The following is a 23,366-nucleotide window of genomic DNA, read 5'->3' as shown; positions in this document are numbered from 1 at the left end:
ACATGTACCACAATGTTCATAGCAGCACTGTCAACAATAGCCAAATCATGGAAAGAGCCTAAATGTCCATCACCTGATGAGTGGATCAAGAAGATGTGGTATATATATACAATGGAGTATCACATGGCAAGGAGAAAGAATGAAATATGGCCATTTGTAGGAAAGTGGATGGACCTCGAGGGTGTCATGCTAAGCGAAATAAGTCAGGCAGAGAAGAACAGATACCATATGTTTGCACTCATAGGTCTAACAAAAGTACAGGAGAAACCTAATGGGAGACCAGGGGGAGGAGAAGAGGGAAAGAGACTTGGGGAGAGAGAGGGACGTAAAACTTGAATATTGAAAAAGAACTGAGGGTTGAAGGGGAAGGGGGAGAGGGGAAAAGAGGTGGTGGAGGAGGGCACTTGTGGGGAAGAGCACTGGGTGTTGTATGGAAACCAATTTGACAATAAACTATTTTTAAAAAAAAAGAAAAAAAAACCCTAAGATTGCCAGGGACAGTAGATGTAAGCCTTAAAACTCTGTTGGAATATTTAGTAACTCATAAATGCTAATAGGAGGAGAGTGCTAAAATTTAGGTCTCAGGATTTAAGAAGGTACTTTCTATGTTAAAAATCACAAGTTAACTATTCAGGAGCATACACAGTGCTTGGCATGATATTTCCTTTGAGTTAGTGTGTTGTATTATAAAGAAAAATGATATAAATAAGACAGTTTTCAGTCTTAGCTCTGCCAGTAACAGGCTCTGTGACCTTGGGAAACTCACTTTTGTTCTTGTGTCCCTATGTAGTCCTGGGTACTGATTGGATGAGGTGATGTGTATAGTCTTTTCTTTCTGTTGTAAAACTCATTTATTGTAGAATTTCAAGGCTATTTGAAGGACCAGAGCACCCCTTATAGAATTTTTGAATTACTTCATTACCCTTACTGCATAGCATGATATTTGAAAGTATGATTTTTGTCACAGCTGCATTATATGTTTCAGTCCACCCTCTTTCTAGCCATTAGTGCTCCTTTTGGCAGGAGAAGACAGGAAGAGGCAATATATGCTTGCTGATTTGAGGAATAGTTGAAGGAATCAGAAATGTTTAGCCTGGACCAGCATGACCCCAGGAGAAATAGAAGCTAGTGTGGAGGGCAAGAATGGGGGTCATCAAATGTTGGCACTCGCTACACAAAGAAGAATGAGACAGACTTTTTGTCCTCAAGAAACTCACATGATGGGGGATATAGAAACATGAAAAACATGTGGTGAGTCCAAATGTCTATGCAGGAAGGGTTGGGGATTAGAAGACTCTGGTAGAGATAAAGTGGAAATACAAAGGGAAGAATATGTCTTGTGTTTCCCCAGAGAGCAGAACAATAATAAGTGGGTAAATGTTACAGAGAGCAGATTTGAATCACTATTAGAAAGGGCTTTACACTAAGAGCAACCCACCATTGGGTGGTGCACCTTGAGAAGGAGAGGAAGACTCTATTTCCTTTGCCCTAATCAAAAAGATTCTGGATACACCTATTGGACACCTACACCAGGTGAGGGGTTGGATTAAGTAATCTCTAATTTGTCTTTGGGCACACAAACTTTGTGGGACACCTCTCAATTGACCAAACAGCTTTCTTTCATTGGATTCATCTTGTAGAAAGCCACAGGGCAGATTTCATGTTATCAGATGAAAGTGACAACAATAGAAAGATGAGATTCTTGTAATGAAAAGGAGAGCCATTAGTTCTATCACCATTGCTATTTCTATTAAAGAGCTCTTATTTTCTATAGATAGAATTAATGACCCCAGACCAGAATAATGAATACAGAGAGTAATCCAAGAAAGCCTCATTCCTTAGCAAGGAGTGGACTCCATGACATATGAAATGAGGGATGTTGGAATGCAGCTTGCATAGAAGGTGGCTGTGATAGGATTTCCTCCAAATTGCTAAGCTAAGATTTCCTTTGAGCAGGTTGCCTTTAAACTGCATGACTCATGGGCAAATTCACAAAACAAAAATGTGATCACTGTGGATTATGCTGTCATTGCTGGTAACATGCTGGCAATGATTGTAAGAAGACTTGCCAAGCACACATTGACCCTCTGAGTCACATTGGTTCCTATGGAGATTAACACCATCAACGGTGAGAACAACAGCCCAGAAGTGCGATTGGTGTTAGACAGGGAGGAGAAAAATGGCAGTATGATCCTCTGGAAATGGAGCAATTGGAATGAAAAAGGAGCATGGGGTGGCATAGCTCAGGAGAGAAAATGACCTATAATGGCATAGCATAGCAACCTACTTCTCTAGCTCTTCCTGCAAATGGCTAGGGAAAAAGTGTGGTTCCTGGCAGATAGGCTCCAATCTACTTTTACTTATCTGGCATTTCCAGCAAGTTCTCTTCTCATCCTAGATAGCTTATCTCTTCAAGGGAGTCCAAGTGGTCCTATTGCTGGAATCACAAATCTGATTAACATGTTGGGGTTTGGGAGTGGGAAGGACACAAATTTCTTACTATGACTTGGTAGGTTTTGATTTTCTCTCTGAATAAAAGGACATTTACTTCTATTAAGGAAAACCATGATTTGACTTTCACAATTTTAGGTGTTTCATGTGTTTTCATAGAGCAATTGCGTTTTTGAGTTAGTCTGTCCTTTCCTTGGAAGTTGGGGGAAGGACGTGTGCTGTGCTGACCTCCCACCCCCCTTGTCCCTTGCATCCGGTCTGCCTGGCCACTGTCCCAAGCAGCTTTGAGCACCGGTTCATCACTCTGGTGTCTGAGTCTCTGGAGACACACGCACATTCTGAATTCAGGATATGTGAATCATGCCAAGCTCAGATGAATCAGGGTATGTAAGGTAAGCCGTGTTTTTTCTTGTTTTTCTGATATCAGCAGTTGTGGAAAAATGCCTATTAGTTGCTGAATGATCAAACAGATGTAAGAAGAATAACTGGTTCCTAGCAAAATCAGATTATACTGCATCAAAAGTAACTAAGCTAAAATGACAACCTGTCATTCCTGGAAAAGAAAGGAGATAATGGCTTTCAGAGGAATGACAAAGCATTTTTGGAGAAAATTAGTGTTAATGAGATAGTTGGTGATGGAAAACATGCCATCATTCTCCCAAAAGTTAGTTGTTGATGACTGTTCCATCTAGTGGGAGACATGACTTGGTTTAGAGGGAAATGCACCGGGCTGTGTGTAGCCATAGATTCAGACTGTACCACTGACTATTGATGGGGTCTTGACAAGTCTCCCAAGTTCACTGGGCCTCAGTTTCCTCATATGTAAAATAAGGATTTGTACCCACATAATCTCAAGACACTGAACACAGTGCCAGACACAGAGTAAACACTTCATAAATGCTAGAGATGATGATGATGATGATGATGATGATGATGATGATGATGATGATGATGATGGTGGTGGTGGTGGTGGTGGTGGTTTTGACAATGGCAACCCTGATGATGGTGACGGTGATGATATAATGATCATGAGTATCAAGGGATCTTGCCTGTTATTTTCAAATTCCATGCTTCTGAAAAGGGAACTTTATTATAAACATGATTTTCAAAACGTTTCCTTGTAAACGTTCTGCCTCATAGGAAGCTCAGGAAGTTATATTTTCCTGCTTGGGGAATGATTTGAAATAACAGTATTATGCTCTATGAACATGGTTTTCAAAGTCTTTTATTCCCTTACAATGAGATCCAGTCTCGTTGTGCTACCCTGCATGTGTCAGAGAAGCAGACTAACAGTGCTTAAGAGCTTAAGATTGTAGTTGTATTCTTGATCTGCCACCTACCAGCTGTGTGACTTGGGGCAAGTTACTGGACTTGTCTGTTTCAGTTTCCTCACCTGTAAAGTAGGATGATAGGCATATTTCATAGGGTGGTTATGGGGATAACATATGTTAATACACAGACCATACATATGCTGCACAGAGTACACATTAATTAACTATGAGATATTATATTTCTTTCTGAAAATGTAAGGATTTAGAGAGGTATTACATTCTAAACCTTTTCATTTATAAATTTTTTTGTGAAACTTACTAGAGGATATCTTTAAGTGATAGTGTTTTAATAGTTGTCAACTGAGCTTTGGGTTTTGTTCATGAGTCTTCCTTGTAAAAGCAAGTGTGTATGTGTGTGTGTGTGTTTCAGTGTGTCTGTTTAAAGAAAAAAAATAGTGTCTGCAAATGAATGCTGATGCCCTAGGTCTTCCCACAAGATGGCGCACTGCCGCCGCCATTCCAGTGTTTAGCTACCCTGAGGGAGGCAGGGAATTTTGATCGGTGTCCAAAGAATCACCTCATTTCTCCCTGCAGAGAGCACAGAGCACAAGACTTCATGTTCTGTCAAGTACCTGCCGCTGGTTCTTGCTTGTGATTTCACAGGAACTACATAAAAGCTAAAACTACTTTAGTTTTTAATTTTTTCCCAGTATTTTATTCTAGTCTAGATTTGACCTCTGAAGGACATATTTTGTCCATTGCTCTTACAACTAAAGGAAGAAGACAATAGAGAAATGAGACAGAGTCTGTCTCTTGTCTGTCTAGATCGACTGTCTTACTGAAAACAGACAATAAACAAACGGACACCACAGAAAACAAGACCCTGTTTATCTACTGGACATAGACTGCTTCTGAACAAAATATGACAGAGGTGAACTTTGTCTTCAGCATCCTCTTTCCCTTCTTTCTCTGTCTCTGCCTCTTCTCTATGATCTTCAGGCACCAGCTGGGCTTGTGCTGCCCGGGCCTCAGTTCTTATCTCATTCTTACCCACCTTCCTATGCTCCTTACTGTTCCCTTACCAAACTTCACTCTTCTGAGATTCAGCCCCTTAGGCTGCTTCTCATTTACTGAACTTAATCTATTGAAAGAATCCAGTATCTTAACAAATTATTATGCAGAAATATTATCCTGTCAAAAAGGCATGTAATTTTTATTCTGAGTACTGATAATCCCAGAAATTGAGAGATGGGGCTCTCTCATCTGTTAACTTTTCTCATGGGCTATGATATTATTTTTGTATGAAATTTGCATTTTTGAAAATCATTTATAGAACTAATGAGCTTGTCTGAAAAGTATTAAGAGTGTAGATCCTAAAGAGTCTCATCACAAGAAAAAGAAATTTGTAGCTATATGAGGTGGTGAGGGCTAACTAAACTTAACTGTCATGATCATTTCACGGTATATGCATATGTTGAATCATGGTGTAATAAGGGGGAATGAAAATTGATGAGCTGAGTTAAATTGATCATATGTATGTATCACATATACACGTGTGTGTGGTTGGATGCACATTCCTGGATCTAACATAGTTTTTGCTGCCACATCTCTCTCATGTAAGTCCAGCTCATTGACAATGGGAGACTTCTCAGATTCTGTCAAATTGACCCTTAGATGGAGAGACTTACCTGGTGCTAATGGAAATCAAATGGCCAAGCTCAGCTTTCTGGTAAGAGCTGGTTCTTGACTCCTTCCTTACAGAAAGACCTAGCTGGCATTGCTATCTTCCCCTCCTGCGCCATCTGAAATCTGTGCCCTGAGCCTGCTGGCAGCTTTCTAAATCTCTTTATTCCAAATTTGGCACAAGCTTCTTTCATCTGTGACTTTGGAGTCTTCTGTTGTTTTACCCCATGGTTCAGGCTGGAGATGGGAACTGTTTCATTAACTTATCAGTACCCATAATTAACCTTTTTTTCCACCATAAGAATCTGTACACCTTCTACACATAGAAGTTACTTTATCATTTTGAAGACTATGGTGAAGTCCATCAGGTTGCCATGTTTGCCCTCTTGCAGTAGAGCACGGTGATTTTTGTTTGCTTATTTTCACATTTGTAACCTTCCAGTCTAGTTGTCGCAAACTGTCACAGTGATCTGTTAGAAATATCAATTAGGTGATTTCACTCCTGTGCTTAAAACTCTTTACAGACTTTCCATTCTCTATAACTAACCTCTTTTATTCATTTACTTTAGAGTACTAGTAACAGTTTGTAATACTACCACTTACTCCTTAGCTTACTTATTTTATATCTTCCCACTTAGAATGAAGCTCTGTGAACAAGAACCTCGTTGATCTTGTTCTCCACTGTATCCTCACGAACTACCACAGGATTACAGGTAGAAGACACTCAACAAATAATTGTGGAACAAATATTGTTATTTAGCTGCCTTTCGCTTTTCATGACCTAGAGCTCTCAAAGCCCATATCCAAAGAAAATCACACAGTGATGATAATGCGAAGGAAAGTGGCCACTTATTGAGCAACTACCATATGTCAGGCATTTCATGCACATTAGGTCTATATCTCAGATTTTATACAAGTTTAATATTATTATTTCAGTTTTATAGATGTTGAAAGTGAGGTGAAGTGATGTACCCAAAGGCACACAGAACTAGAAGAAAACCCATCTATTTGTTTTCAGAGTCAGTACTTGCTCTATTATTCCCAGCTTTGTCTTTATCACAAGATCTTTATATTATCCTGACCCTACGGGTGCTATTATTTTTTACAACATGGGGTACAGTAACACTTAGGTAAATACAGCATTTATTTGTATATTCTCTATCCTGACTGTAGACACAGATGTAATAGGGAGAAATCTTTTTTTTTTTTTTTAAAGTGAGAAAGCAACCGTGATGCTCTCAAATGTTTTTCAAATTGTAAAATACCTTTTAGGCTAGACCAGTGGTAGAACCGCAGGATCCAGTGGGAAGTAGCCTATAATTTCAGGTGCATTTCTGGCCTCACCGCACTTATCTGGGTTGTGGAAAGAGAGGAGGCTGAATGTAAAAAATCTAAAAAGATGTTTCCTTAGGAAATGAGAGTCATCAAGGCACTCGCATTCCTGTCTTGCTATTTGAGGGTTACAATAACTCCAAATGGAGAGAGATTTTCCTCCAACATTCTCTCCAACTAGAGCTTCAACATTGGAACAGCACAGAGGGGGCGACGCTGCCAGGTTGGTGGGCAGCTGGTACGAAGAAGGAAATGCCAAGGGAACCTGCCAGTGGTGGTGGTGCCTGGTGTGTGTACTGGCACATGGTAGAAAGGACACTGCCCAGCAAAAGGGAAGTGTTGGGTAGATGTAGACACAGTCAGCAGAATGGGCAGCCATTCCTTGGTGATCTATGCCAAGCAGAAGGGGCAGTGATATCTGGCAGATGCCAAGAAGTGTCTACCAATGGGTTTTGTGCATGAGCCATGTGTGACACCCTTGGAAATGGAAAGAGATATATGGGGGGATTTTGTAGGGGCTGTGTTCTGTTTTAGCTGATGACAGACTGATGATTCCTGAGGCTGTGATGCAGTTTGCACTCACAGGCTGCTCTAGGGCATGCAGAATACTCCTCCTACAGGACAGTTGTGAGAAATAAATGCGACTGCTATGTGAATTATCTTCTCCATGCCTGGCATATAGTAGGTGATCAACATGGTTAATCTCCTCCCCTACTCTTACTGTATTCTTTGAGAAATACAGACTGCCATAAGCATTGTGTCATTGCAGTTTTCCCATCTAAAAGGTGCTTTTTATCAATAGTGTAACTATGAATGTCCTGTTAACAGTAAAATAGACGTCTCCTTGGATATTTTCTGCATTGGAATGTCTATTAATGTCAGTGTTAAATGTTTGTACTGGGGGCTGTTCTAAGTTCTTTGTACATGCATTTAATCCTATTAGGTGTATAGTTTTACTCTCTCCATATAGAGGACTAGAGATGTAAAGGGGTTAGGCAACTTGCCCAAGCGAGCGAGTAGAAGAGTCAGAATTCACATCTGGGCAGTGATCACATGCATCACCGCTACATTTACTTTCCCTCTGTTTCTTCCATATTCAGATAATAAAGAAAATGTTGACAGAGTGCTTTCTACAGGCAAGCTGCACTGTATAGCCCCAGGGGCATCACTTATCCTTTACCAGGTAAATGCAGTTTACAGCTTGGACAGGAGCAGCCCTCAAATACTCAGGGTATGATTCTTTCATAGAAACAAAGCAGTCTTTGGATGTGCCATTAAAGTAAGTAAAAAGTGCTACAGGAGTGGAGAGGGCTGAGTGATTAATTTTGATTATTCATCTGATCTCATGTACCTTCTTTCTTTTATCTTTGCTGTGACTTCTTTCAAATATTTACATTTTTACATCAAATTGCATGTAGTCCTATTGGTTGATTCAAATATTTGGTCATGGGGTAGATTCATGAATAATAACTGAGTTATTTCCCCTTGAAGGGGCAGTGAGCAGGTCCCTGTGTGCAGACCCTGTCCACTATACAGAATGACCAAGTATATGACAACTTGAGCCCTGGTCAATGTTTGATGAAAATGATTCCTGGCTATTTCAGAAGGAAGAATATTTTTTCTGTTCTTTGTAGGGGAAGTATTGCTATTCTTATGGCTGATTGATTGATTGTATGATGACCGTCCAGCTGCAAAGACCATCATCTTGACACATTTAACATTATATTTGGTCTTCTGAGGGCTGCTTTGATTTTGATAAACACTTAGCTAAAAGAGAAGGCCTATATCCTGATTGGGCAGCCATGAAAGTTTATGGAAACAAGAAATCGGGTGGTCATAGTAGAGTAAAGATCAAGAGAACTGTGCAGTTTCCACAGGGCTGGTTTGTTCCCTTTACCTGCCACGAGGTGCCCCATTTAACATTCTCCAGGAGTGGGCTTGGTGTCTCTTTCCACAGGAGAAGAAAGAAAAATACGGTAAAATGTTCCAGGAGATTTCTTTCTTGTTTAGTCCTTACAACAACCCTAAAATAGAATCACTTCTAATGTTTTTATCTGTCAGATGGAGATAAATAACACATCCGAGAGGTTAGGGAACTTGCTCCAGGTCACATATCTGGACTGTAAAAAAAATTTGGGATTAGGAATTGGGTGGGTTTGTCCCTAAATATGGTCACTAAGCTCCTATCAGCATACAGTATGGTGTTTGCTTTACTAATAACTGTGATAGCTTAGCTGAGTGAAGCCACTAATCAAGAGGGAAATTGTAGTACTTCCAGGAAAGAGAAGTCCATCTGCAGTCTTGTTTGTTGGTGTGGTGTGTGCAGGATGACAACAAATCTCTCTGAATCCCAAACTGTTTGTCAGCCTCCCAAGGGCCTTTGAGGTTGCTTGTATATTGATTGACTGGAGTTGCATGTGTGGTGTTTTGAGATCAAAAGACAGGTACCAACAGACCACACAGTGGCCATTCAGGCTGCTAGAGGACAGCCTCTTCACACAAAGAAAATCATTATCTATTGCTTGTCACAGAGGAAACTGCCTTGGTTCTGTGTTGCCTTCTGGTTGGGTTAGGAACCCATGAGTCCAGAGAAATAGATAGGATGTGGCTTTTTTTTTTTTCTGATTTGGTATTAATAATTCAGGAGTTCTGGGCATTGTATGTCTTAAAAATCCAAAGTATGCAAACAGTATATAGTTTTATTTACTAAACATGCAGTACATATACCATTAGCCCTTTGAGAAAACAGAGTTCTTAACTGCTATCATTGACCTTGACTTCTCAGAATCCTCTGTGGCTACTGTGGAGAAGAGAGAGCCAGCATCATCTATTCTGGATCAGAATCACCTCTGTTAGTCTTAGAGGGCACCTTGATGTTTCAGTGGCCCCAATTCACTCCATGGGGTAAGAAAACTACTGTATGTCATGGGGACCAGGACTAGATAAACAATGCAAGCAGTGTGTTTACAGATATGCAAATAAGCATGCAAATTAGACTCCTGTTGGCTTCATTTAGAATGTAATTTAAAATTAATTAAAAATTAAGAGGTAAATTAGAAGCTAACATTCAACACCATATGGGAAAATATACATATTTATCAGACTGGCATATATGTATACTTGCATGGATGGGAACTAATTGTGATGTCTGCAAAAGTCCTCCATTTTGATACTGCATAAAATCAATGTGGGGAAACCCAATATGTTGCAATAATTATTTTTTTTTACCACTCTATGAATTAAAATTCACTTTACGGATTAAATGAATATATTTCAAATGCATTAAATTCTTTGCAAACTTATTCTAAAGGACACTGAGTTTTAGATTCGGAAAGTAAAATGATAAATCAGGTACAGTTTACCTTCATATGCTATAAAATATTTGTGAAACTCATTTTTCTCAAATGGGGTCATTGAGCACATTCACCCTGGTGGGCCTTTTGCATATTGTTAATATGCAATCTATACTTGGAAAGTAATGATTTCCCTCTCCCAGCCACTCAGGAGTTCTGGGTGATTAATGAGTTAATGGCTGCATCCACACAAGGCCAAAACAACTCATTGAAAAGTGAAAAATTCAATCACTCCACTGACTGTTTTGTCTACAAAACAACCAAACAACCTCTGTGATTGATTTTCTTTTCACTGAATTGATTGCTATTTTTTGGCAACTTCATTGAATTAGCCAATTGTTTGAGTGTGGACCAGCTCCTTATGTGACTGTTGTAAAACATTTCCATACCAACCTTTCTACCATCTCTAAATATACATATAAGCAAGAATTCAACTTACAGCATCTGTGTAAGAAAATAATAATTATTCTCTACATTAGCTATCTTAGAAAAAAACATTTAGTTTTTTAGTTGTATCACAATGTAGGTAGTTCTTTTAGGTTAATGACAAGTAATGCAAAGGGCATGTTCTTGCTTTTTAAAAAAATTCACAGAGATAAAAGGATCTGAAGTCAACCAGAATTAAATGATCACAGAGGATACATGTCATAAAAAGAGGAAAATTGACAATAATAGTGACAATAACAAAAAAATAACAAAACTTCCTAAAGACTGATGGAAGCTTCAGAAGGTAGTGAACTAGTGGACAAATCAGGATTTAGAGGCATGTTCTGAGAGCAAGAATGGCTAGTATGAAATTTGGGAAATAGGTGTGGAGGTCAAGAAAAGGAGACTCAAGAAAAATATGCATGCTCTTGGTTGGTATACAGATGCACACACTGTCTAATATAATGGAACATTGAATAAAAATTTTTTTTGTATTTATTTATATCTGTTAACTTTGCTTTATTTTTAACAGTGCTGGCAGGCTCTGGCTAATCTGATGAAAAATAATATTCTTTAAAATGTTAGAGTGGAGAGCAGAATAAAACATACTGTTAAAGAGTCAGTTAACATTTGGAAAGGAAAGGAAGTTATATTGTAGGAAGCTTTGCTTTTAATTTGTTCTAGTTTAAAGGTACAGCAGGTATGCAAAGAAGAAAAGAAAATTCTCATTGTTATTTACTTCAACTCAATGCAAGGAATCATCCTTTAATAAGACAGAAATTTATTGAAATAATGGAAGCACAGAGTAGAAATGAACATTGCTGATCCAACCTTCTTAATGTACCGATGAATCTACTGAGAGTCCTAAGAGAAGAGAAGAGCCATTCAAGGTCACATGGTTAAATTTGTGCTGGAGGCAGAAAATGTTTCCAGATTTCCCAACTCTCAGGCTAGAGAGATGAGAAACAAGGTAAAAAATGTAAAAGTTGGGAGAAAAGGACTGCATTTCAAGAACTGCATGGTTTTTTTTTTATTATTTAAAAAATTTTTAACATTTATTTATTTTTGAGAGAGAGATACACAGAGTGTGAGAGGGGGAGGGTCAGAGAGAGAGGGAGACACAGAATCTGAAATAGGCTTAAGGGTCTGAGCTGTCAGCACAGAGCCTGATGCAGGGCTCAAACCCATGAACTCTGAGATCATGACCTGAGCTGAAGTCGGCCGCTTAACTGACTGAGCCACCCAGGTGCCCTGAGAACTGCATTTAAATAGAGATTGCAGTAGATGGAAGGGCTCATACTGAGACCTAAGAAAGTTGAAGCCAGTTCAGAGTCCCCTTTTTGGGTTGCAAAAGTTAATGTCACAAGCAGTTGCAAAATCTAAATAGGCATTCGCCATGCCCAGAGAGTAAATGGTCCTGGAGGAGGTCTTTGGCTGATTTGAGAAAAGTCTCAGAGGAACAGAGAGGGGAAGGTAGAGATGAACTTCTGAGTTTGGAACTTATGTTGATGTTGGGCCTTGTCTCAAAGCAGTGTAAGAGAATCACCATTTTAGGAAGAAATGAATTATAAGAGAGAAATTTTTAAAAGGTAGTGCTATAACTGTTGTAAGTGCTATAGTGTAAAGGGTAGAGGTGAAGGTCAAGAGGATCATGATAAGATGAAGCCAGGTAGTGGTGAGAAAGCCCAGACTGGGGAGAGTTCTGGTAGAGTGTGTGATAGACAGAAAAGGAAAGGTCAGATTTGTGTTTGACTCAAATGCATTTTAACAAAGTGTCCATATAGCTCTGATGCTTCTCTTAGGACAGTTGACAGCTTGTCACTAGACATTGCAATTCTGTTGTGGCATGATTCATTCATATTCAGTAGACATGGCTGAGGTATTTGCTCACCATCAGCCTACACCAACAGCAAACTAAAGCACAGCAGGCATAATTTCTTCAAGGAAGAGTTGCTTCTTATCAGAGATTGGAACTGTGGGCTGCAGCCTCCCAGGGGTCTTGATATACCAGATTTTCACAGGTTCACAACATGGCTTATATATTGATAGGATGAGGAGTCAAAATTAATAAAGGCATGGTAGGCTGGGAAGGGGTCTGGTTTAGCACTTCACTGTGCTTTCTGGTCCAAGAGAGAGCAGGAGGGAAGCAGTAGGACAGAAAAGAGAAAGAAGTAGAGGTGGTCAGCTGGGTACTCCTTCTCTCTCTCTCTCTCTCTCTCTCTCTCTCTCTCTCTCTCTCTTTTCTTTTTTGCCTGGGAATAGGAAGGCATATAGGACACCCAGTAACAATAATGAGTTTTTGTTTTGAGACTCTGGGAGGGGCCAGCACCAACATGGGATAGCCATAATTAAGAGGGGAGAGGATCTAGTTGGCATTCTTCAGGGTCTCTTGTTTCCTGTTAATGAGGATGCTGAGTCAGTAGCGAATAGGCCTGACATGGCAGGTGCAGGACACTTAAGCCACCTTACTTCCCCCTCCTCTCCCACTCATTGCTACCATAGGGAAAGAAGTAGCAGGAGGGAAAGGCTGTTTGAAAGACGAAGCAATTTTTTTCAGGAGAGACTGGGTATTCCCTAAAGCGGCTGTTTAAATAATTGGATCAAACTAAATTTAAACCAGGTTAGACATTTAGTTAATTTATTTTTCTCTAACCAGCAGGTGGAAGTTGGGAGGAAGACAAGATTATAGACAAAATAAAGGCACTACATTTTCTCTCATAAAACAAGTCTTTTCACACTTTCATATCCTGTTGGTTTTCCAGGAAACCTAGAAATGCTCGCTAAGAAACAATCTCAAACATGATGTGATGGATTAAAGTTGGGAAACTGTGTCCTGGTATGCCTAATGGCAACATTAGTCTATGTCTACATACACGGATCAATTTGGCTGCTGAAAATAGTCTTGTTTTTAAAGCAGTTGAATTCAACAAAACAATTATCTTATTGCTCAATAAAACTTAATATTTGGATTGAGTGAATTTCTTTTTCTCTTTGTTTTGGAGGTCTCTGTGAAGAAAAGTTTTCTCACAGAAACCTTCCACAGTTCTGGACAAAACAAACTTAAGACATCTTTTTTTCTAGGAATATTCAAGGAATCATGATAGGCCTAAGTCCAGTGGAATTCAACAAAGGTTGCCTTGTGCCCTTTCTGTGGAGGACACTTGAGAGGCATTGCAGGTAAAAAGGGGCAGTGAGGGAGGAGGAGACAGAAAACATAGAGGATAGTTTTGGTTGAGGACAATAGGAGGGCTTCATGGAGAGATAGCCTCTTTGCTTGGCTTTTACATGGCCTTTAAGAAAAACTATGATTTCCAAAGTTGGGGGTTTTTATCGGAAGGGCATTTGAAATGAAGAAATGTGGATAAAGGAGCAAAAACTGAGAAATACCCCTTGGATTTATTGCCAGTGCTGTAATCTGGTATGCTGAGACCACGGGGTAGTTTCTAGTAGAAAGAGAGGAATGGGCAGTGGTGCCCAGGCCAGTCCGGAGAAAATTCAGAGAGGAAAGCTGGAGCTGGGGAGTGGAGGGACTCAGATACCTTGTGATTTAAAAGTACTTTTGTCCTGGGAGATTTAAAAACAAGGCCAGCACAGCCTACCTGCCCTGACACCGTCTAGATTTGGGAGATGTCGGTGTCTCTGTGACTGGAGCGAAGTAAAAGATTCAGAGCTTGCGATACTCTCTGGGACTTGCCACGTAGAATTGGAATCTTCGGGTCTCTGCTGCTCCCATGAGTGTTTTATGGGCTCCCTCGGGTTAGATGGAATGGATTTCTCGGACGTGTAAGTTCTGTTGGGCAGACACATGAGTCATCATTCCAACCATGGGCAGCCGCTGTGGTCCAGAAAATCCAAAGAAACACAGGAAGACTCAGAAATGAGGCTGATAACAAGAGCTCCCGTTCCCATCTTGGATAATGAACAGAGGTGGCGCAATCTCAAAGTAACCCCAAGCCCCACTTTATCTATGGGGCTCAAGGAAAGCAGCAAACTCTTGTGGTATATTATGAAATCTCTCGGTAGACTGGTATTTTTAATTTGTTACTTGAGTGTAATAACGGTGTTGGTTCAGTCTTACACAAATTCCTGAGGTAATTCGTTTCATAGAATATTGCTAGGTTGGCATATTTCCCTTGCTCCCATCACTCCTGGGAATATCGAAACTAGATGACAGATACTCTTAGTAGAGAGTTATATTAATAAGTTTAATTAACATAAAACAACATTAACCCATTGGCTGGCACCTGAGGCTGGAAAGGTTCCCCTTCTATCACACTATCAAACTGCCAGTCTTCTGAGTATCTGCCAGTTAGTGTTTCTGTTTTTTTTTTTTAAAGGCAAGTTTATTGAGGTATAATTTACATAGAATAAAACCATCCCTTCTTAGGTATATAGTTCTATGAGCTTTGACAAACGTATACAGTTGTGTATACATTGAGGGTATTACCATGACCCTCAAAATTTCTTTGTGTCCCTGTAGCAGTCCTCTCCCCTCACATCAGCCCCTGGAAACCATTGATTCCTGTTACCATAGTTTGGTTTTTCATAGATTTGCCTTTTCCTTAATGCCTCTGGAATATGGCCTCTTCTGCTGAGCATAATCTGCTATCCAGGTTCATCCATGTTATTGAATGGAGCATGCTGTTTCTTGATTGCTGAGTAGTTTTCCCTGTATGGATGGATGTACTTGAATTTGTTTATCCAGTTACTATTTAATGAATATTTGGGTTGTTTCTAATATCTGGTGGTCATGATGAAAATTGCTCCAAAAATTCCCCCACCGATATTTGTGTGGTCATATGCATCCATTTCTTTTGATGATCTCATAATGGCATTGCTGGGTCATAAGGGTAAGTGTGTGTTTATTTTTATAAGAAACTTCCAGGGGCACCTGGGTGGCTCTGTCTGTTGAGTCATGATCACACAGTTCATGAGTTCAAGCCCCACATTGGGCTCAGTGCTGACAGTGCATAGCCAGCTTGGGATTCTCTCTCTCTCTCTCTCTCAAAATAAATAAACTTAAAAAAAGAAACTTCCAAACTCTTTTTGAAAGTAGTGGCACCCTTTTGCCCCTTCCCTCACCAATGTATGAGAGTTCCAGTTGCTCCACATACTTACCATCACTTTGTATTTTCATTTTTTAAAAATTTTCATAGTTTTAATAGGTATGCAGTAGTATCACACTGTAGATTTAATTTGTGTTCCCCTAATGAGTAATGATGCTGAGCATATTTCCATTTGTTTATTTTCCATCCATACTTTCTCTTTGGAGAAATGACTCTGGCATTGGTGAAATAATAGGCATATAGATCAATGCAACAGCAGAAACAGAGTCCAGAAATAGCCCACAAATATATGGTCAATTGATTTCTTATGAAGGCGCCAAGGTGATTCAATAGAGAGGTTTTTTTTTCCCCAACAAGTGGTACTGAGATAATTGGACATCATTATACAAAAAAATGAATACCTAACACCACATACAAAAATGAATGTAAAATCATTCATACACCTAACTGTAAACTTAAAACTATACACATGCAATAGGAAAACATAGGAAAACATCTTTGTGATGAAAAATTAAACCAAATATTCACAAGACACAAAAAACATGGATATAAAAGAAAAAAATTCCTACATTGGACTCTACAAACTTAAGTGCTGCTGCTCTTCAAAAAATAGTATTACAAAAAAAGTTAAAAGACAAACCACAGACTGGGAAAAAAGTGTTTGCAGATTGCAGTTCAATAAAGGACTTCTATCTGGAATATATAAAGAACTCTCACAATTCAATAAGAAAAAAAAAACGCCTGATAAAAAATGAGCCAAAGGTTTGAAGAGAGCCTTCATCAACTGCTTTTGAAGGTTGACTACATGATACATTTCCTTTCAGTCTACCTTAGCTTTGCCAGCAATGATCTTGAGCCTAATGCATCTTTTCTGATCTACTCTTTGCTCTTCTGGGATCTGAAAGGCACACGTGTTACATCTTCCCACCTTTGTTGTGTGCTGGTCTGCCCTCCTCAGGCTATAACACTGCTGTGCTGTGCTCCAAGCATGAACTCTTCTGGGCCTCCGTTTACCTACACTCACCAGCTTCTCTTTCTCTCTCCCCCTCCATTTCCCTTTTCTCCCTCTTTCCCTCTTTCCAATCCTTCCCTTATACCCTCCACCCTTCTCCATGCCCCTTTGTTTTCTTTCTTTCTTTCTCTTTTTTTTCCTTACAAAAAGACTGTTGGTTTTGGCTCTAATAGCTTTCTGTCATACCACCTAAGGAAATTTTTCTTATATTGTGAAATTTTTAGTGTAGCCAGGGAGATTTTATATATAATTAATTGTCAAGTTAGCTAACATACTGTGGAAACAGTGTGCTCTTGACTGTGGGAGTAGATGCCCATGATTCACCACTTACATAAACACCCAAGGCTCATCCCAACAAGTGCCCTCCTTGGTGCCCATCACCCATCCCCCCCACCCCCCCGGTTTGTTTTCTGTATTTCAAAGTCTCTCATGGTTTACCTCCCTCTCTGTTTGTAACTGTTTTTTTATTTTCCTTCTTCCACGGTCTTCTGTTAAGTTCTCAACTTCAAGGTATAATAACTATCTTTATCTGACTTATTTCCTTTAGTTTAATACTTTCTGGTTCCATCTACATTGTTGCAAATGACAAGACTTCATTCCTTTTCATTGCTGAGTAGTTTTCCATTGTATATATACTATATTTTCTTTATCCATTCATCGGTTGATGAACATTTGTGCTCTTTCCATAATTTGGCTATTGTTGATAGCGCTGCTCTGAACATTGGGATACATGTGCCCTCATGAATCAGCCTTCTTTTGGACAAATTCCTAGCAGTGGTATTGCTGAGTTATAGGGTAATACTATGTTTAATTTTCTGAGTAACTTCCACACCGTTTTCCAGAGTAGCTATATCAGTTTGCATTCCCACCAGACATGCAAGAGGGTTCCCCTTTCTCCATATTCTCACCAACATCTGTTGTTTCCTGAGTTGTTAATTTTAGCTACTCTGACCAGTGTGAGGTGGTATCTCAATGTAGTTTTTTTTATTTGTATTTCTCCAGGGAGATTTTATATTGAATTTCAGTTTTGGGGGTTGAGTATAAGGTATCCACTGAGAAGATGTCGCTCTTCTAACGTGCCTCACTTATCTGGTTAGACACAGAACTGATGTCACGATAGCAGTGACTCTAACACCCAGTGTTTCAGACGAGGATACTTTGAGGCTTTATTTTCTCTCACTGAAAAGATCTCTTCAGGTGTCCATGGAAGGGGAATAAAGGGAAGAATTGGCAAAGACACATGACCCACCGTTGTGAGGGGCTTCACTCAGTAACTGAGCCGCACAGCATCCAGGAATGCCATCAGCAGCGTGTTCTCTGTGAAGCCCCTGGGGTTGTGGCGTTATGCTAGACTGTCCGCCTGTCCCTCCTGCAGGGGAGCTGAGCAGGACAGCAAAGAGATGGGAGCCAGGCTGGGCCCCAGGATGGTGCTGCTCGGGAGGCTTTCTTGGTTGCAGGAGACTGCTGGCTGTAAATTACTGGCAGAACTCACTCCTAACAATCTTCCCCAGGCTAGTCTGGGGCTGTGATTCTTCCCTACAACCATTCACAGAGCAGAAGCCAAGAAAAGAGCTTTGGAGTTGAGGGAACCATATTATGGCTGATTAAAGTAAGAGAACTTTTTTCTTTTTTAAATATATACTTCACACACAGTAAAGAAATAGACTCTATTTCTTAGGCAAGGAAATAGACTCTATACTGACAGCTTCTAAATCACACTTCAGTATCTCAGGAGCTTATCCACCGAGAGTGGCTTTGTGGTTATGGATTTTCCTCCCCAGCAATTAGAAATGTCCCAAAGCTGGCTTGTCACTGCAGCCCATTGTAGAGGTTCTTTACTTTACATTTAATTGCTGATTGCTTTTATACTGAATTTCAGGTGGAGGTGTGTGTGTGTGTGTGTGTGTGTGTGTGTAGAACACAGATTCCAATTCTTTTAGTTGAGGATTTTTTTTTTAAGTCCAAACTTCCCTTCAATATTCACCTGCTAACAATTGCATTTCTGGGGTTTGTAAATAAAGAAAATAAAAAAGGGTACCATAACTTCAGTGTGTTGGTAAATGATTTAAAAAATTATACCAAATATTAAAAATAGTGCACAGATGTATGAGGCAGGACTCCAGGCCCTCTTGCCCTAACTCCAAGGACCCACCAGTGGGGTGAACCCAGGGGTTATAGAAAACGGATGGGCTAGCGTGACATTCTTACTTGATCTTATTTTTTCCCTTGCTCAATTTATTTCTTTTGGAGCACTTATGCCGCTGGCTGAGAGTACCAAATAAGGGACATGGATCATAACATGTTTCAGCTGGAAGGAATCTCAGGCATCCTTAGCTCGGGCACCTCATTTTATGGATGAAGAGACTGAGTCCAAGAGTGGGAAAGTCCCCTGCCCAATTTCATGTGGCTAATCTTGTGTGCGGCTGGGAGTGTCTTCATGCCTGTTGACTTCATATTTTTCTTCTCTAGCGCCACAGAGGACAGCTGCTTGTCTCTCCAGTCCAATCATGCAGCCACAGCTTGTGTATAAATGTAATGCATTCATTTTAAAAATTAGTTTCGTGTTAAAAAGCTTGTCTTTCAAGTGCAATTTGTTTGAAATCATATTTTTAAAAACTGGCTGCCTGTTTCCTAGTGTACTGGCACCTGGAAGAATATTGGGCAAGGCCAAGCAGACAGATGCGACTTTCCAAGCTGATCCTTCCTCAACCTGATCGCACCTGCCTTGCTGCCTTTTGAAGCCGCAGTGATGTCGTTCCCACAGTGCCCTGCAGAGGGAAGCCTTTACTTTCCCATGTTTAAAGAGCCCTTACCTGGAATGGAATGGGCTTGTTTGCTACCTAAGTGCAAATGTCATTTTAGCACTTCACTGGTCACAACACCCTTTCTGGCCTTTGTAGGAAATGACATATTCCTGTGTTCTTTGTCTCCAACACATGCTGCAGGAAGGCAAGGGCAGTTATTATGCTTTAAACGGTTGGAGAGAAAGTGCAGGGACCTGTAGGCCAAGTACCAGGGAGCACAGAGAACACAAATCAGGTTTCAGTGTCACCTGGGTCTTGTGGAGAGTGGAGAGAGGAAAGGATTGGCTTTGTGTCCTATTGCTATTAACAAGCTTTCCACTGCCATTTCTCTTCCCTGGGTCAGAGTGATATTAAAACAAGATTGGCACTCTCCTGGCCAGATTGGCTTTCCTTTCTTCCGTCTCTCCCTGTGTCTTTTGTTCCCCTCCTGCCACCTCACCATTCCCTTGATTCCCATTCAACCTTGATCATGTGCCCCCGGCACTTTTTCTTTTCATCAGTTCCTTGAGCTGTTCTTGCAGCTGAGGTGCTGCTGAAAACTCCCAAATGACCATCACAGGCAGGTGCCAGGGACGCATTGATCTGGTGGCACGTGACAGCTTAGGCAAGGAAAGTTAGAGCAATTTTATGGCCTGTTACAGTCCTGCTCTCTCTCAAGGCAGAAACTGACAAGTGGTCCATTCTACTTGGCTCTCTGAGACACTGAAACTTGCTTTTCATTATAATCAGTACTGCCTTTGGCCAGACCTTGCCCACAATGGCCAGAGACAAGGGAAACTTTCTTTATCAGTGGGTCTGGCATTCACAGCTGGCCTTTCTTCCCATCCAACATTACACTTGGATGGTACTGTTATCAGACACTCACCTAGCACATCCCAAGTGCCAGGCGTGCCCTTGGCACTGTACACACGTTACCGCATTGACTCCACATCTCCCAACACCTTTTAGAAGGAGGTCCTATTACAAATCTCGTTTTCACATCAGGAAACGGAGACACAATGAGGTTAAATAAGTACTTGGCAAGGTCAAGGTTATATACCTAATGATAGGCAGAACCTGACTGAGCTTCCAGCTCAAGTGGTCTGGTTCCCTTCCCTGTCTCTTAGCACCAGGCTCTATATTTCCAGAGATAGCAGTGAGCTCACTTTTTATAAGCAGATAGGAGAGTTTGCCTTTAAGGAGAATGTTGTGCTGCCTCAATTTCTCTAAGATGGTCTGTTTTGGGAGGCACAATGGCTTACCTGCTGCATCAGTGTGTTGGTGGCCTCTTCCGGCAGGACCATCTCAGCTTGCCAGGACAGGGTCAGCATGTGCTGTCAGTCACAATGCACGTCGTCACTGGTTCCTCATCGGGAACAAAAGTGCCCTTCCTCAGCTGTTCCTGTGGGCTGCTAAAGTGCTTCAAAGAGCAAAGTTCTTACCTTTATTTTTAAAAATCTTTTTAAATGTTTATTTTTGAGAGTGATGGGCAGAGAGAGAGGGAGACACAGAATCCAAAGCAGGCTCCAGGCTCTGAGCTCTCAGCACAGAGCCTGATGTGGGGCTCCAACTCACAATCTGCGAGATCATGACCTGACCCAAAGTTGGACGCTTAATCAGCTGAGTCACCCGGATGTCCCCTTACCTTTATTTTAATTAGGTAAACAAAGGCTGTGTGTCAGCTCCGTGCTTGCACTAAGCTCAGTTCAGGAGATACGGAGATTCATAAGAACCAGTCACACAGCTGGCACCCTGTGGTCTGGAGGGGGGAAAAATAAATCAGGAGTGCCAGAAAACCCATCTTCACACCCCAGGGCCACCCTCAAGGAGGGGGTGCAGAGGCCCTCTGCAGGGTTCTAAATGGAGTGTGACCAGAATTTAGTATAAACAGGACCGAAAGTCCTGGTATAGAGGAATTATCATCTTTGTCAAGGAAGCTATCCTGGGACATAGCAAACTACGACTTGCTGTAAACTGTTAGCAAGGAGAGTGATTTCAGACCCATATACGGCCTGGACACACAAGCTTTAATTTTCAAAGTGTTATCAACACCACCTGGAAAATAGCTCCATGGAACTTTTCTGCTATACTCAGGTTTCACTGGGTCCTTCTTTTAAGTAGAATTCTGTCCCCTGGTTGAAATCTTGACTTTTTGAGGAATGTGTACCTTATTGTCCTATCATAGTTCACATATGCCACCAGGAAGGAAGGGAAGAAGAGATGGATTTGAACATGGAGGTGAAATTGAGGCGGAGGGAGGACAGGAGGAGCCACAAAAGGAAAAAGTGCCAAAAGGAAGAGCAGACAGGGCCCTCCTGGATGGTAATGGGAAGTACTCATATGGCGCTGACTGGCCCTGTTGCTGCTCCGACAGCCTCCAGTTTCTGCAATTCTCAGCAAGCATGTAAGGGAGGTACTATTTTTTTTTTTTAAGAAGACTCTTTTGGCTTCTGAATCTTTTTTTAAAAAATTTTTTAATTTATTTTTGAGAGAGAGAGAGAGAGAGACAATGTGAGCAGGGGAGGGTCAGAGAGAGAGAGAGAGGGAGACACGGAATCTGAAGACAGTCAGCTGTCAGCACAGAGCCTGACATGGGACTCGAACTCACAAACCACGAGATCATGACCTGAGCTGAAGCTGGACACTCAATTGACTGAGCCACTCAGGCACCCCAGGGAGATACTACTATTATCCCCACTTTTTAGGCAAGCAAACTGAGGCATAGGGTGGCTAAGTACTTTTTCCTGGTGCATGTAGTAAGCAAGTAGCAGAATGAGGACTTGACCTCTGCAGTCTGGCTAGAGTCTGGGCTCCTCCCTGCCTCTGGAAGTTAAACAGTTACTCTGTATGGTGTGGGATGAAATATTCTGCTCAGTAGGGCCTGTTTCTTTTTTCTGTATAGGCAGCAGATAGTGATTTAGTCTACTGATTCCATGTTCAGCTTCAAATTCAACCAAGTGCCTCTGAAAGCCAGCTGTTTGGTATTCTTGGATCCTAGGTGAATGGACCTCGGCTGTGAGCAGGTCTGCTGGCATCAGGTCCATCAGCTGGGGACAGCAGACTCCCATCAGGCCAGAGGAGTCTGACAGAAAAGGCTCATAGGCAAACCCTGCCAGGGGTCTCGGAGGCAGGAAATGGGATTCAGTAAAGGAGAGCTCACGGCTGATAGAGCCACACAGTGCTGGACCAAAGAGCCGGGCTCTAAGAAACGACAGCAGATGAGCCCAGAGGGAGAGGGAGGGGACCTCCCCCGCCCCCCCACTGATCCTGTGAGGCCTATCCTGACTTTATTACACTTCCTACCTCCTCCCTGAAGTAAGTGTCGGTCCTTTGTGGGACAGTAAGACCCTGTAGTTATTTAGGCGTCTGTCTCTGCAGCTAGCCTGGGAATTCTAAAGCAGATGACTATATTTTATTCACCTGAACATTTCCAAAGCCTGGGATGGTATCTGGCTAGTATTAGGGACTTCAAAATGTCCGTTCTGTGAATGGATGATTGGGTAATAGGTCTGTCAGTTTGTCCAAGAAGTGATTATGTAAAGCAAAGCACAGTGTGGTTTACAAAGATCGTCATCATATTTTTCAGTAAATATTCTGCCCTGCCATTCTTAGAGAAAAGTGGGGGCAGGAGGAGGAGTAGACTAAATGCAATATGCATCCTACACATACACGCACACACACAAAGGCACACACACAGATGTATTTCTGTGTTCACTCCTGTGCCCGTTTTGGAATCTGGAAGGGAGCGTTGTAAGAGAATGTCACCTCAGGCAATTGTGCTTTTGAGTGTTCTCCATTCAGGAAGCCTGCCATGCTTACAAACAGCTTGTATAATACCTTGTTCATTAAGGCCCATAAATTAGCACTGTTTTAATTGGTTCCCTAGAGGCAGTGAATAGAATGACAAAATGACATCAAAGGTGGGGGCAGGGGATGACACTAGGTCAGTGTTTTTCTTCTTTCCCTTCCTGGATTCCCTGAGGTCTGAC

The 23,366-nt window shown here is 41.2% G+C and overlaps 2 long non-coding RNA genes across 5 annotated transcripts in view; one reads left to right on the top strand and one right to left on the bottom strand.

Moving 5' to 3' along the window:
* The first annotated feature begins 2,188 nt into the window (after positions 1-2,188).
* LOC115296981 overlaps positions 2,189-23,366 on the top strand; it is an 87,208-nt gene continuing 66,030 nt past the window's right edge. For all 3 annotated transcript variants that reach the window (XR_003911187.1, XR_003911191.1, XR_003911182.1), the window contains exons 1-5: positions 2,189-2,843; positions 6,044-6,118; positions 7,838-7,920; positions 9,523-9,641; positions 13,598-13,693. This is a non-coding gene — a long non-coding RNA (uncharacterized LOC115296981). The remainder of the gene's footprint in view (positions 2,844-6,043; positions 6,119-7,837; positions 7,921-9,522; positions 9,642-13,597; positions 13,694-23,366) is intronic.
* Positions 11,315-15,253, bottom strand: LOC115297002. 2 transcript variants are annotated; one of them, XR_003911200.1, is made up of 3 exons: positions 15,046-15,253; positions 14,116-14,351; positions 11,315-11,380 (listed from the first exon to the last, which is right to left on the bottom strand). It is a non-coding gene; the product is annotated as an uncharacterized LOC115297002 (long non-coding RNA). The 2 variants fall into 2 exon arrangements; XR_003911201.1 differs by lacking the exon at positions 11,315-11,380 and having other exon boundaries at positions 13,894-14,351.

This window comes from Suricata suricatta, chromosome 1 (genome assembly GCF_006229205.1).
Source record: "Suricata suricatta isolate VVHF042 chromosome 1, meerkat_22Aug2017_6uvM2_HiC, whole genome shotgun sequence".
Taxonomy (NCBI): Eukaryota; Metazoa; Chordata; class Mammalia; order Carnivora; family Herpestidae; genus Suricata; species Suricata suricatta.
The sequence above is the reverse complement of the archived record's forward strand: the minus strand, read 5'-3'. Positions and strand labels throughout refer to the sequence as shown.